A 15,380-nucleotide genomic window follows, 5' to 3' on the forward strand; every position below is an offset into this window, starting at 1 on the left:
TGAGATGACGTTTACAGTGCGAGGAAATGCTTTTCGAGAGAATTTAGGAGCATGATAAACTAAAGTGTGCCAACATCAAGTGACTTCTTTCAGGACAGTTTTGTCATATGATTTGTTTTTTCTTAATTATACAAAACTGCCATACACACATACTTTGAATGCGTTTCATTGAATCAGTTGGTCCAAGTGAAAGGTTTATGAAGGCTAACTGAGGTGCTTGAAATATGAATGTGTATGTACACATGACAATTGATGGAAAGAATGACAAGGATGACAGATGACAATGAAAAAGAGGAGGAGAATGAAACAATGACACAAGCTGACACTGGCCTGAGGCCAACACTGCATGAATAGTAATACATGTCAACACCTGAGCCTACATGTCCAGACCACACCACACCACACCACACCACACCACACCACACCACACCACACCACACCACACCACACCACACCACACCACACCACACCACACCACACCACACCCACACCCACACACCACTACACCTCAAAAGGAGGTAGTCTCAAATGAACTTTCTTGGTATGGATGATTGAAAAACTCGCATATCTGAATCTCGAAAAAGAAGGTTATTGGCATGTTCTGAATTTAAACAATAAATGTCGTGCCATTATATTGTTGCGATATTTTGTTCACCCTGTCGTATCTGCGCCATGTATCTACACCAAAAAGAGGACCATCAAAGTCTTAAATATCCACCGAAACAGATTTTTATGGGGTTTAAAAGGCAAAACAGTGATGGAATTTATACAAATATATCAATGAAAATCAGTGATAACACCATGTGTTACTGACATGGGTAAGAATTGAACATGAATCGACATAAGATTGGCTCAGGAACCAACAATCCTTCACTTAAATTGGGCAGTCAAAATTCACTTGGCGTGACCTTCTCTGGTGTCCTCAGATCTTAAAGCAGAGAGGATCACATCGAAATAAAAGATATAATTTTAATGAGATTGTATATCATATATTTATGAAAATACCCAAACAAATTCTATTGAACCTGTTTTAAAACATTAAAGATAAGCTTAAAATATTTCAAATTTCATTTTCTTTAACTACTAAGAGTAGGAATTTTTAACAAAATGAATAATTGAAAAGGTTTCTGTTTGCCAACACTGCAGATATGTTGATATTACTGTTCTGCAAGACAGACAATATAAAGATGCTTAGTCCATGTCTAGGCATATCTCATGTTGTAGAAACCTAACCATAATCATTGACATGACTTTGGGTGCCAAGGCATTTCAGTTTGGTTCTTATACAATGAACTGTCAGTACACATCACATAATGAAATATCTAAACAAAATCTCTTCTTTTGTTCTGGAGCATTCAATGCATGTTTTCAGGGTTAAGCATATTCACAAAAGCTGTTTGAAATTCTTGAATATTTTATTTGCAGCTATATGACATAGACATTCAAGTGGAGTAAATATGTATTTCTACATATGATGAGTTTATGTGCATTCACTGTCTGAAAGAGTGAGTGAGTGAGTTAGGTTTAACGCCGCCGTGTCAGCTTAATGTGGGAGGAAAGCCCGAAGTGATGCAGGTCTCAGACGTTTACCACCTGGGTGAAACCCACAAGCACAGGTATGGTGCTGACAAACCTAGAAACATAATCAGGGCGAACCCAGATTCGAACCCACAATGATAGGTTTCTGGCGTGCCCAAGGGACATAACTGCACAGTGAATCGCGGCGCCTTGGGCGACTGGGCCACCTGGGCCAACCACTGCCTGACGGAGTGTAGAGTCACAGTCACTGCTTAAAACAGTATTGAAGAAGTATTGCTTGAACAGTCAGACCAGGCAGTCTCCAAAAAGACATTACAGAATATTGTTGGGTTCTCCATAAAATGTTGCTTATGTGTGCAGCGTTGTGTCAATCAGTCCTGCTGTTTCATTTATGGCTTGCAGTTAAATCTATTGAATACATGATTTTTTTTTTGTAGTGAACACATAACTTGGCATTCAGTGGAACACATAAATATACCAACTCCTGAATATATTTCTGTGTTCCTTCACTGAATAAAGACTCAGGAAATCCAGTTGGTGGTTGATCCCAAACTGTTTTGTGTTTTAGATGATGGGCACATCTTTTTGCTTCCAAAAATGACAGAATTACCCCATACGTGACCAAAATGAATTGCCTCAGGGATTGTATGCATAATACTCTGACCAAACCTCTACAGTAGGTCATAGGAACATTTATTTTCCTCATTTCATGTTTCATTATTAAGGCTAAATTTTAGTATTACTCATATAAAATTCCATCTCTTTTCTGAAGGAAAATGACACATCAAAATTAGGCAAATCCTATTTTTATTGACAAGTCTTTAATACCTTTTCAAAAGGAAAAATGTCTAGTAGCTGAGAAAGAATATATTTCTTACAAAATATCTTCAGTAATATCAGTACATTCAATGAGGAAGATTGATAAGATCATTCTTCCTGCTATTTCATAATGACTTGCTGCCATATGTTAACACATGATACTAGACAAATACGAATGGTGATTACTGCTGGGAATGTGTCTTTGTACCCAAGATTGCTTAATTCAGACAATTTCACACGAAATGCTAGCTTCTAGATTTACAGGCATTTACTGTACACTCCTACATATTTACAGTAGTCCAAACGCTAGCATCACATGTGGAGCTCTGGATCCTATCTAAGAAGTTTTCATACAACCATGATAACCTAACTCCCATATCCTGATATATCTTAGGATGGAACAGTGTTTTGCTGGGGCCAGTCTCTAGACTACATAGATCAACACTGTCACACTTGTTCAGGTTTTCAGATGGATACCACAAATGGGCTTCACACATTGTACGGGAATCGAACCTGGGTCCTCAGCGTGACGAGCGAACACTTTAACCACTAGGCTACCCGACCGCCCCAATTCAAATCAGAACCTGTGTCAAATACTTATAAGGTTACGTATTACTTTTCTGTCACCAAGCAGACATTTTACTCTACTTGTAAATGCATATCATTTACAGTTCAATATGCACATAAATCTAGTATTAAGGAACATATCATCAATTTAGAAGTTCACTCTTTCCATCCCTTTCTCAGCACAGAACTGTGAACACTGAATCATGAATAATCTTATCTCAAAATATTTTTGCAGACAGCAATCTTGTACAAATGTACCATTACTGTTCAAATGCTCATACAGATGGGGTAAAATAAGGCATAACAAGCAGAAACACCTATCCATCCACAGAATGTTGAAATAAAAAGTCAAGTGTTATCTCCCTTCCTCAGGCCATGACTGGAGGTGGACTATGGTACATGCTGGTCAACACACTGCCTGATGCATGATGGGGCATTATGGCAGGTGCCCTCAATTCATGGCCTCTTTCTCTATACCACTGACCTCCTGCCTTGCCCCTCAACCCAGCCCACCCGCTCCAACATCCGAATGGAATGGTCAGTTCAGGCCAGGCCATACAGGTTCATCTGTCATGCTCATGTGTCCTGAGTAAGCTTGCTTAATTTTCATAATTGTCATTAAATCTACACATAAATTATTCCATGTCATACTCCTGAAAAGGGACCTGCATATGAGTAAGCTGTTTGTTTAGTGGAAGTCTAGTGCAAGTCTAGTGCAACATATATCCACCTACTTCTGTCACAATCAAACAGAAACAGGTCAAACAGAAATACATAATCCTTGATTTTAACCTGAATAATAAATTAAAATCTTTAAGATAGGTCTACTTGGATGTACCTCAAGTGGAATCTGGTCATGTATTATTGATGGCAATGCATCTTTTATTACTGTGAGATACTGTGCAGATGAAGGCACCAGAGTTCAATCCAACTACATGTACTTCAATGCTTATTAAGGGCTCAGTTCACATAGGGTAAACGTCTTTGACAGATCAGTCATAAACGGATTGTCACACATCTGCTGATGAGCCTAATTGTCTAGTGTTAATGTTACAATGTGTCTCGTGTTAATGTTACAATACATACTTTTCTGCCAAACATTTTGTTAATTTTGTGTGAGAACAAAATATGGGGGAAAAATTAGAAATTTCAGGTTTCTTTGGCATCCTCAAGGCGTTATGTGAAGGTGATGACATATGTGATGTGTTCACGACATATTCTTTGCAAAAAAGATGAAATGGTGAATATGAAAGTTTGCAGTCAGTGGAATAATAAAAATAGTTCTTTTCCAATATTATTTGATTTCCACTTTTCATTTTTTAGGATTGGGTGATCTGTAAATAACTTATTAAATGTATTGCCTTTGATGATTGTGCAAATATGTGTGACTGTATGTTCAATATCATCTTTTCTTGAAACCATAAGCATAAGTTACTAAGTTTTTTCTGTACAAATGGTAAGGAATGGCCTTTTCATAATATTTTCATCTTTGACATAGAAAGGACAGGCCTGGATTCATTGCTCAGGATGTGTAACAGCTTCAGAAGGATTAACACTTTAAAGGCTCATGTCACAACAAATCTTGGGATGTACTTAAGGTCAGGCTGCAACAGCAGAACCGCATCTCCACATTTGTGGAGGAGGTTCCAGGTCAGGTAATATGATTTCATGGTGCTCCAGTTAAAAATAAAAGTTCTGGTCGACCATGAACACCATCTCATAGATCATTCAGCAATCACAACCAGCACAAAACAAACTCAACAAATTCAAAATCTTCAGCCATGCCTTAGCAAACAGAAAGGTCTATAGTTAATCTCTGAAAGGAGAAAAACATGTACTAGTCTTTCTACATGTTTATGCCACGCTCTGCTGAACAACCTCCACTGCACATCTAGGTCAACTCAAGCCATAGATTTTATGGCTGCCTGATTTACAACATGTCTTTTTTCAAACAAAGTCATATCTCAATGTAAATTCTCATTTGGTTTCCCAGTTTGCTGATTGTTATACCTCCATGGGTGTTCTTTACTAATACCCTTGACATGTGGGGTGAACTTCACTCTGCAATGAACATGTACAGTCAGAGCAGAAAGATATCACCTTCAACAAAGTTGTATCAATGCCAACAATCAGATTCTAAATACCCTTATGAAAGATATTTGCTATTTTCACCGTAACATGAACACATACACAGATCTCAATATCCAAATGATAGTGGTGGTATTCTAATATATACAATGCAATCCAGCAATTATTATCTGAACAGTTAACAATTACTTCTTTTTGAGCTTTGAAGCTGAATCTTATTTTCTAATCTCACAAAGACAGAGCAGCCATAAAAACAAAACTAAATTGAAACTATTTTTATCTGACTGGTTTTTGGCTCCAGTCAGTCGAATCCAAAAACTGAAAAAAGAAGAAGAAAAGTGTCGCCTCAATTTGACCACATGCTTATCCTCAGATAAGGCAAAGTTGGCGGTTGTATATTTATAACACTCCTGTGTGGCTTTATTATCGACATTTAACTGTCATCCCAACAGCGTGTGTGTCATCACAGGGGTGATGTATATGCGACATGGACAATCCTGATGTCAAATGCAACAGCTGCATATGGCCATAAGAAATGTTAAAAAATATTTAAACACACACTAACAAGGCCATAAACAATAAGCGCAGGGCACTGTCTATTTTCACCACATAAATCTTCCTGATGTTGAAACATGGGTATCAAATTGTATATCCCTTTTTTAAATACCTTATTCATTTCGGCTGTTCCTTTAATGAATATACTACTTAACATTTCCAAAGGTCCACAAAATATACTAGAGAGGACTATTTTGGTCCTTAGTATGTGTTGAGTGGTATATTTCATACAGCCAAAACCTTGTAAACAAACAACTATTTGGCTTATGACGATGCAAATGCATAGTCCCTTGCAGGATCCTTTAGCGCCACTATGGTTTAATATTGAGTTTTTGATGCTGTAATATCTACTGCGAGGTGTAACGTCGGCACAAACTGTTTTCATGGTATTCACTTACATTATAGGTTTCACAATACCTTAAACAAATTCTTGTTAGCAAATTCACATAAATCTTTTCTATCCCATGAACTAAATAGCAAAACATTAAAATACAGTTCAGGCAGCGATAAAGCCAAGTCAGTCATTCACACTCCATCTTGTCTATGCAGCCTGCAGCATCATCCTTGCAATATCACATCAATCGTCATGGCTTAGAAGCACAAGACTCATCATGCACATCAATCTTGCAGATAATGATTACACAAAGAAACTTGCTAGTTTTCAACATAGTACCAGCTGCACAGTCCAAAACATGACCGGAAAAAGGATCCAGATCATTGTGGCAGAACCCTCCAAATTTTGGATTTGTGTTAGTTATCATGTGCATCAAATTCCTATAATCTATTTCGCCCCTTCATAATAACAGGTGCTTGGTTCATGATAGGATGATCGTCTCTATCACATACACATATCAGCCCTGTGGACAGGATCACTTGCAGGACACGCCCACTTTTGAACATCTTTATTCCATATGGGTATCGGGTTACTGAATGGCACAGACCATATGAATGGAGCTTTCACAAATATCAGATAGTGTGTGTGTGGCCTCAGAGAATACCTTGTTTAGGAGAAATAAATGATTACCTTGATTCAAAACGTTTCAATGATTCCAGCAGTCTAATGATCCTAATGTTCAGAAGCATTTATTAATGTAGACAGACACAGCACTGACAGCTAATAATGATTTACTAAGACCTTGCCATTATTTAGTCATTATTTCAATATTATCATATTTATGGTAATGTGTAAACAGTGTTAACAGTACAGTAAGGTCAGCACGCTGTCATGCATTTTGAATTGTTATAAAAGTTTAACATTAACAATGTGAGAAAGTAATTTATTTATCATTATGATCTCAACACTTGCACATCATGCAATGGACAAAATATAATCCGAAAAGGAAATTACATCTTACCTTAATTCACTTTAATGCTCATTGTTTCTACAATCACTTCGATAACAAAAGAAAAATATATTTAAAAAGAGAACTCTTCATAATATATTTTGCTTAAAATAATCTAAAATTCACGGTTGTGTATAAACCTTGACAGTGCCCTCTCAGCACTGGGGTGTTCCATGTAGAAACAGTAACTTTCCTCTTATCACAGGTCAGTGACCAATAAAACAACAATCCTGTTTTGCAGATGTTGACCCTATATAGGTAACTAGTGCTAACCACATGTCATATCTCAGATGTTTGTGGAAGGAGCTTGCATGACACAGTGGCAAACTGCCCTGGAGGGTACTCTATAGGTCTGCAGTGGTTGATGCTTGAAACATCTGCCAAATGTGGATTGAGTGATCACAATGGTGTCCACCCAACACAGCCTGGGTTGTTGCTCATAGTTCAACTAATAGTTTGTCTTGTCAAGATTTGATTACAGACCAACATAAAATAGTTATAATTTAGATGAAAATAACACTCACTGAAGTTTTCCAGTTGCTAATAGACACCAAATCATATTAAAAGTTTGTTTAGTTGTTGATTAACGCAGCTCTCAGCAATATTCCAGCTAAATGACAGCGAGCTGTCAATAAAATCGAGTTTGGACTAGACAATCCAGTGATTAACATCTTGAGCATCGATCTACGCAATTGAGATACAATGAAATGCATCAACTAAGTCAGCAAGCCTGACCATGACTGATATTGTGAGCAACGATCCACACCAATGGTGTACGAGGACACGCAATCAACCAAATGACAATCCGACCTATTTGGTCGCCTCTTACAACCCGCAAATGTGGCTTTGGATCTATTCAAACCCGGAATCCACTGGGCGACACAACTATGAGAAAGGAGACAATTATTATATCATGAAGCACCCAGAATACTACACAGGTGTTAAACAACAGTCAAGAAGTGGCAATATTCCCCATCCTTGTCCTGACATGTATGCAGGAAGTGTGGGACCTACCTCGTAACTAGCACCCACTTCATCAATAACAACAACAGTGACTGCAGACTATATCTTTGTGTTTTTCACATGACCCTCAATTTAAAGAACTGGATAGGATGGTTCAAGTCTACTGGATAATTTTTCACCTATCATAATTACAAAGGGACATAATTCAAATTCTCTGAATTTTTGTGAGTGAGTGAGTGAGTATGGTTCTATACCACTTTTAGCAATATTCCAGCAATAAAATAGCAGGGGACACCAGAATTGGGCTTCACACATTGTACCCACATAGCAAATCGAACCGGGTCTTTGGCATGATGCGCAAACGCTTCATCCACAAAGCTACACTACCACCCCTGAATTTTTCAAGAGCTTTAACATGTTACTCAAGGTGAAATAAAAATTCAGGTTAGTGGGCATATTCAAATCACAAGCAAACATGTGAGGACACTTTGACAATAAAATCCATGAGTGTTGATCCCCTTGCTTATTCAAACATTCAAGTACTATCTATCCACAGCACACAACTGGTGACCAGATACCCTTTTCCACCTTTCATAATAAGCAAGGGCACAAGTTCTGCCCCCAAATCCTACCAGGGGCTCAGTTTCTACAAATCAATAGCAGTGCCTGTGTCCACCACCCACACAACGGCCTCTGCCCTCCTTGAGACTGGTGACACTAGAATGCAACAAGACCCGCTCCTGCATAGTGGGGCTAACATACTATCTGTCTTGTTAAACGTTGACAACCGGGAAATGTGACCAAGTAAAATCAACGACTGTAAACCAACTGTCACAGATTTAGTCCACTATTTTCCACACAACTATCATTAACTGCTTATCACCATATTTGATTTCAGTTGATTTTTCTATGTTCAACTGGTAGTAATGCTTCATCTATGCTGCTATTAAACAGTACAGATAATTTATTATCTATAATCAGTCAGTGAAGCCCACCCATTTATTATTTGTTCTGGAAATACTATTTTTACCCCTCCATAACCTACATACATGATATATAGAAGCAGTGTTTGCATTTCACAACGTAGAGTTATGGCGACTTTACAGTGTACCAGCTCTAGAACGGACTTTTCAATGGATTACCGGTATGCATGTTCAAGGTTATGTTTAATTCAATTGCAAATGTTTAACATACAGGTATTTTTGCATAGCAAATTAATGACATTGTTTATAACAATATATAAAAAATTTGGTTATTGGCAATTAAATAACACATTAAATGGTGACTTATTGTTATTTTCTATATATGTTAAATATTATCATGAAATGCTCAATCACCAAAAGAATTATTCTTCACTAGATTTACCTGTAACATGTAAATACAATTAATGATCGACCATCAATCGTGTTTGAGGTATTGACTTGCCTAAATAAATAATCAATCCTGGTAGTATTGACAAAATAGTTTTGCTCTACCTTTGTATAAAACAGATACCCACAAAGTGACAGCGGCACCTATACCCATGAATCTATACAACCAAGAAAAGACAACTCTCTTTGATCCAGTGTTTCCCAGTTGAAATGAAAAAATGTGTAACAAGTTTTAGGCCTAAAGGGGGAAATAGCTACACAATACTGCATGTCCTTACTCTACTGTAACAGCATGTTAACAGTGTGCTCCATACTCCTGTGTCACACACATCACTTGCCAGCTCACTGAAATACTCGACATACAGCACCAGCTTAGTAATAGCAGTGTAAACACCCTGACAGCATGTCATACGGACACTTTTAACTCCGATCATTGCAACTATGTCTTGAAAACTAAGAGAAAATATTTCCAAATCAGGCATGTGAAAGTTGCCATGTTTATTTCATAATAATGATTATAGAAACGGGTTGACAAAAATATTCAAATTCCACAAATCAATCATCTCATAGCAGTGTCTTGTAAAAAACATAAAAAGGCTTTCTTTAAGAAGACTTTGATCTCCTTCAGCTGTGTGACAAGCGAGTGAGGCAAAGCTGCAGGACTACAGAGAAAATGTGTATGGTTGTACTTGCCTAGCAATGTGCTGATGGTGACCACCTACATTCCAGTGTGTGTTTGGACTGGCAGTGGACAGCAGCCAGAATGTTAGCAGAGACATTCCTCGCTGACCAAGGCTGCAGTGTGACCACAGAGTTGCTGCTCATCCCGACAAAGTGAGTGGCTGGAAGATCTCCACCAGCCGGACAAACTCACGACAGCCACACGGACCACGGACCGGTCACTCCAGCGACCACATACCTCCACACCACATGCTACTCCGAGTGGTCACTCCATGTAGCTGGTGTGGAATCACGTAATACCTTCCGCTATCGCATTGTCAGCCTATTAGCTATACAGCAGTCTGTGGGGCACAAGCAATGTCAGGGAGGTCTTAGTTTGAGCTTAGGTGCAAATTCTGTGTTTAGTTTTCAGGATTTGCGATTTGAAATCATCTTATCAGAATGAAACACTGACATTGACAAAAACGTATTGAAAACCTGTTTTTGTTCATTCATGAGATATATAACTCAAACCAATCAGAATAAATGCTCACTCCATGAAATTAGACTGACTATAAAATCTAAACAAAACAATCATAATCTAACTTTATACTACATTACGGATAACATTTCAAGTTTGGAAAGAATCAGAACAGATAATCAATGAAAAATAAAAAATCTATTAATGAAAAAAGTCATCAAAAAATCAAAGGAACTACAAGTCTGTCTTCCTCATTGGTTTAACAGTGGAGCGAGTAGGTTTAGCTGTGGTATGTGCTGTGACAAACACATCCTGTGCACGCTGCGTAGTAAGGACTGACCCTGACTAGCGCAGGACATTCCAGCAACCTGATGCAGGACGAGAGCCATGTGACCACTGTCCACCAAGCTGATCTACCACACACAATGCAAACTGTATGCTTCCTGGCCCAATGCACACACACGCAGCACACTGTAATGAACCCAGCTAACTTCATACTTCAGATTGCAACTGTCACTGCACTGAAGCAAGGAAACAGCTGTCTAAAAGTATGTTACATAAAGAATCCCATATGCACATCAATGCAACCTAAAAAACACCCTACACACGTTATAATGGGGCAGTTTGGAAATGGTGGTTTTCATTAGTTTTTAGGACAGCATTATAACGGGGTAATGACAAGTATTTAGTTTAAGCATGTTCATTCTTTAGGTAAGGAAAGTTGTAGAGCTTAAAGCTTATTAATGTTGAATTTTTTATGAACTTACTTCAAGTGTTCAAGTGCTAGAAAGCAGGTGCCCCTGATACACAAGGTTACATGATGTGGTGATGGACAGCTGAGAAGGTCAAGTACAGAGTCAACTATGCATGTTCTGCATGGAGGGACCTATAGGCCTCAAATCAGGAACACCAAGGGTAGAGTTACCCAGTTGGATGTGAATTTCTCTCTGATCCTCGCTATAGTGAGGGAGTGCGTGTCAAGTGACTATGCACATCCTGCACCAGTGGTGAGGTGTTATAGTGAGGGAGGTGGGGAGAGAGGTGTGGACTGAGATAGGAATGCAGTCCCGCCACTAGAGCCACCAGTGCCTGTCACCAAGGGCCCTGCAGCATAAACAACACCCCTGCTTGAATAGCACTAATGAGGCTGCCCTAGGTATTTCACATTGACCACTGCTGCACAATAGACAACGTGCTGCCATGCTTCACAGAGCAGGAATGAGATCACCCACGTCACGCTGGTGTTGTGATCCCCTCCTTGCCCCTGTGCCTGGTCACCCCCCTCCCCCCCCCCCACACCCAATCTTGCCGTGTTATGTCCAAACACAATGTTGGGTCGCCGACCTTTTCATCCGAGTCAGTGATGCAGCAAGGGAGGCCAATGCCTTCCCACTCTCTACTTGAGAGTTCGATAAACATTGCTGTTGTATTGTGCCATGACAATAGGGTCCGATGACAGACAATACTGCTCACAATAGCCCCTGCACAGTAGGGTGTACATGTGCACAATGTTTCACAACCTCACCAGGCACTCTCTTGTCAAACATACTTAATGGATTCCGCTGACCACTGTATTGGGCTAGGCTCAAACAAGGGTTGGTCTTCACATTACTTTGGGGTGGTCAACTATAAGTAGTATTCTGGTATATTGGATAGAAAATACCATTGAAAATACACCTTGGTGTTAAAGATGTCATGTATTTGACAGATGAACTATACACATAATAAAAACTAAGCTGATCCAAAGAAAACTTCCATCCTAAACAGGAAGAACATGTTTGGCAAATTATAGCAGAAGAGAGTCCAGATAATTAAAGCGTGTTTAGTAAAACACTTGACATCACATCACGCCAATTAGACTAACACTTAGTCAATGAAAACATTTCTTTCAAATATTTGTCATTTTTTTCTTCAAAAGAACCTTTCATCTTATGCTGTTTTCATATGGAATCAAGGTTTAGTTTGATCTAGACTTGCCTAAGATTTTAGTAAAAATAAATAATATATATTTATAAGATAAATACGCAATAAATCGCAAAGATGTTGATATCTCACATAAATAAATTCCAGTCATGGTGCAGGACTACAAGCTAATATATAAATAGTTGTTATCTAACAGAATACAAAGTAGACAATTTATGGATAACAACTTCTTTATATATTATTATAGCAACGTTTCGGTATAGATCCTTCTGCAATCAAGCGAGACTGATTGACAAAAGTACAATACCAAAATATCGCCATAATAGCATTATGAACATGTTAAAGAAGTTGTTATCCATAACTTGTATCCATATTGTCAACTTCTAAGAAATGCCCATTCAAGAATACAACGAAAAGCATTATTCAATAATGCTATGTTCCTGTATTTGTTACCATCAGTACATAATACTCATCAATATTTTTTTTCTTTCCAGAAAATCCACCTTGCACAAATACAATAGACCCAAGACTGCCTTGTACAGTGTCATACATTGTTCTTTTACATTTTGAAAGAGAAACGGTCATTTGGGGCACATCTGCTCATGAAAAACTGATGACTGCTCTTTCCCCTCTGCTATCAGTTGTGCTGCATGCACAGTGTGCTATTTCCTCAGTACTTGGACATGAAACATTCACAAATCAGAGCAGAGACACAGCATAGCTGATAAAGAAAGAATTATAGCAATTTTCTTTGTCTTGGGGACATGAAAATGATGTGAGGCAGAGTATTTTGTGGAATCCACTGATGAATATTGAATATGCATGGCGTTATGTAGCCGGCTGAAGGATTTGACCTTGACATGGGAAAATCTTCTCTTTCTTTTGATCACATCTATTGAAATTATTCATCAATAATTAATGTCTAATTTTGTTATTTCATCTTTCATCAAAGATCAAGAATGAAACCTAAACATGAATATTATTTGGCTTCATTTTCAGTTTCCATTGAACTGAACATGCAGGATAGACATGTGAACACTGAACGTAATGCTCAGTGCAGTAAATTCAATGGCATAAACATGATGACAGTGCATATATAGTTACTAAGTGATGGGTTGGTTGGGTTGGTTTGTTGTTTAACGCCGCACTCAGCAATATTCCAGCTATATGACGGCGGTCTGTAAATAATCGACTCTGGACCAGACAATCCAGTGATTGATATCATGAGCATCGATCCACGCAATTGGGATCGATGACATGCATCAACCAAGCCAGCGAACCTGACCACCTGATCCCGTTAGTCGACTTTTACGACAAGCATAGTCACCTTTTACGGCAAGCATGGGTTGCTGAAGACCTATTCTACCCCAGAATCTAAGTGATGGGTATTGGCCTGACATTCATATAGTAATTTATTGCAATAATGATTCATGTATTGCGACACGTATAACAATATATTGCATGTATTCTTTCATCTGTAATTTGCTATGAACCTGAATAAAAATAGCCCCAATGGGCCCATACATAAGACTTTCCCTGTACTTTCGTTGAATGTAACTATTATCCTGATTATCACAATGCATGGGCAACAGACACATAGCTGGTCATGAATAGTTCCACAGGAATCGATTGCTTATTACTGAATTTCAAAATTTCAACTTGATACACTTATGTACACTTTTCCATAAAGATGAAAATATGCATGATTTAAAACAGACATAATATACCGGTATAATCCAATAACATGGAAATCTCAAAATATAAGGCAAACATATATGTTTTAATCTTTTAAAATCAAATATTCAATATAAATGTGAATTTTTATTTTCCTCAAATCAAACAATCTCAGAGTAACAGATAACAAATACTGAAACCCTTATACCATGTATACTTCAGTATAATTTATTAATATTTGGAAACAAATAACCTTACTATGAACAGATCAACACACATTATTCAGACTATTGGGCACTATTGTAAAGTTTCACCCACTGAATAATGGAGTACCAAGTCTGTAAGTACATGAAATCAAAATCATAATTTCTCTTGATATGTTTCGTTTACTATGTTTGGAAAAGCAATAAATAAACTATCACCAGCTCACTGTTATGTGGCCAAAGAGTACGGGTCAACTTGTGAATCCACCATAATGTGGGAAACAAAATATTATTTTTTTAGAATAACATTTAAATTAATTAATATGTTAATTGATTATAACAAATGCATGATAAAACATACACCTACAAACTTTTCTCATTTGACTAATAGCATTTACTTACAACCCATAAAACTACATTGAGCAGAACATATTGACAATGTTAAAAGCAACTAAAAGAAATATATTTGTTTATAATCAGCAAAAAGAGACAATTTCTCACAGTCATTATGTTTCCCCATTCATTTCTTTCCAATTAAAATTTCCAAAGTGAAACTGCAAAAGGCCAAAAACACATAATATCTTATTCATGATGAGAATATGTCAATCTCAATGTCATCTACCTACGCTCAGTGTTAAATATGAACAAGACCAGATAAGCACTGTGCAAACAGCAATGAAAGCTTCATCTATATGGCAGTACATATACAATGAGGCGCCTCTCTGAAGGAGAGCAGCCATTGGGTTCAAATGTATAATAAATTATTCACTTACAATTGGCTGCATAGCTGTACCAGTCCAATGAGCAATTACTGGTTACCATTTGAGGGTAAATAGTAAATGCCCACTTGATGTGTGCAAGGCTAAAACTTAGTCTTTGAAAAGTAAATGGTTTTGTTCTGAATTTGTATAAAATACTATAGAAACATTTATCATCATTTCAAAAGTGAGAGTCAATATTGCAAGCACTGCGACAGCTAGTGATGGGTGATGAATTTGGTATTGCAATTCACTTCAATAATCATTCATGTATTGTCATACATACCACAATATATTGCCTGCGTTCTTTCACTTGTAATTTATTATGGACCTGAACAACCAAGCCACACCCACCCCACCACCCCTGCATTATTTTGACAACTTCAAATCTTGTTAATGTTGCTATGGTCACAAAGCATGTGAAGTAGACACATCAT

General features: G+C 37.7%; 1 protein-coding gene across 8 annotated transcripts in view; it reads right to left on the reverse strand.

The window, feature by feature from the left end:
* Positions 1 to 15,380, reverse strand: part of LOC124139444 (zinc finger protein 236-like) — a 45,440-nt gene that overhangs the window by 13,095 nt on the left and 16,965 nt on the right. The window lies entirely within an intron of this gene.

The sequence above is a fragment of the Haliotis rufescens genome, unplaced genomic scaffold (genome assembly GCF_023055435.1).
Source record: "Haliotis rufescens isolate VD_foot unplaced genomic scaffold, xgHalRufe1.0.p SCAF_1, whole genome shotgun sequence".
Classification (NCBI taxonomy): domain Eukaryota; kingdom Metazoa; phylum Mollusca; class Gastropoda; order Lepetellida; family Haliotidae; genus Haliotis; species Haliotis rufescens.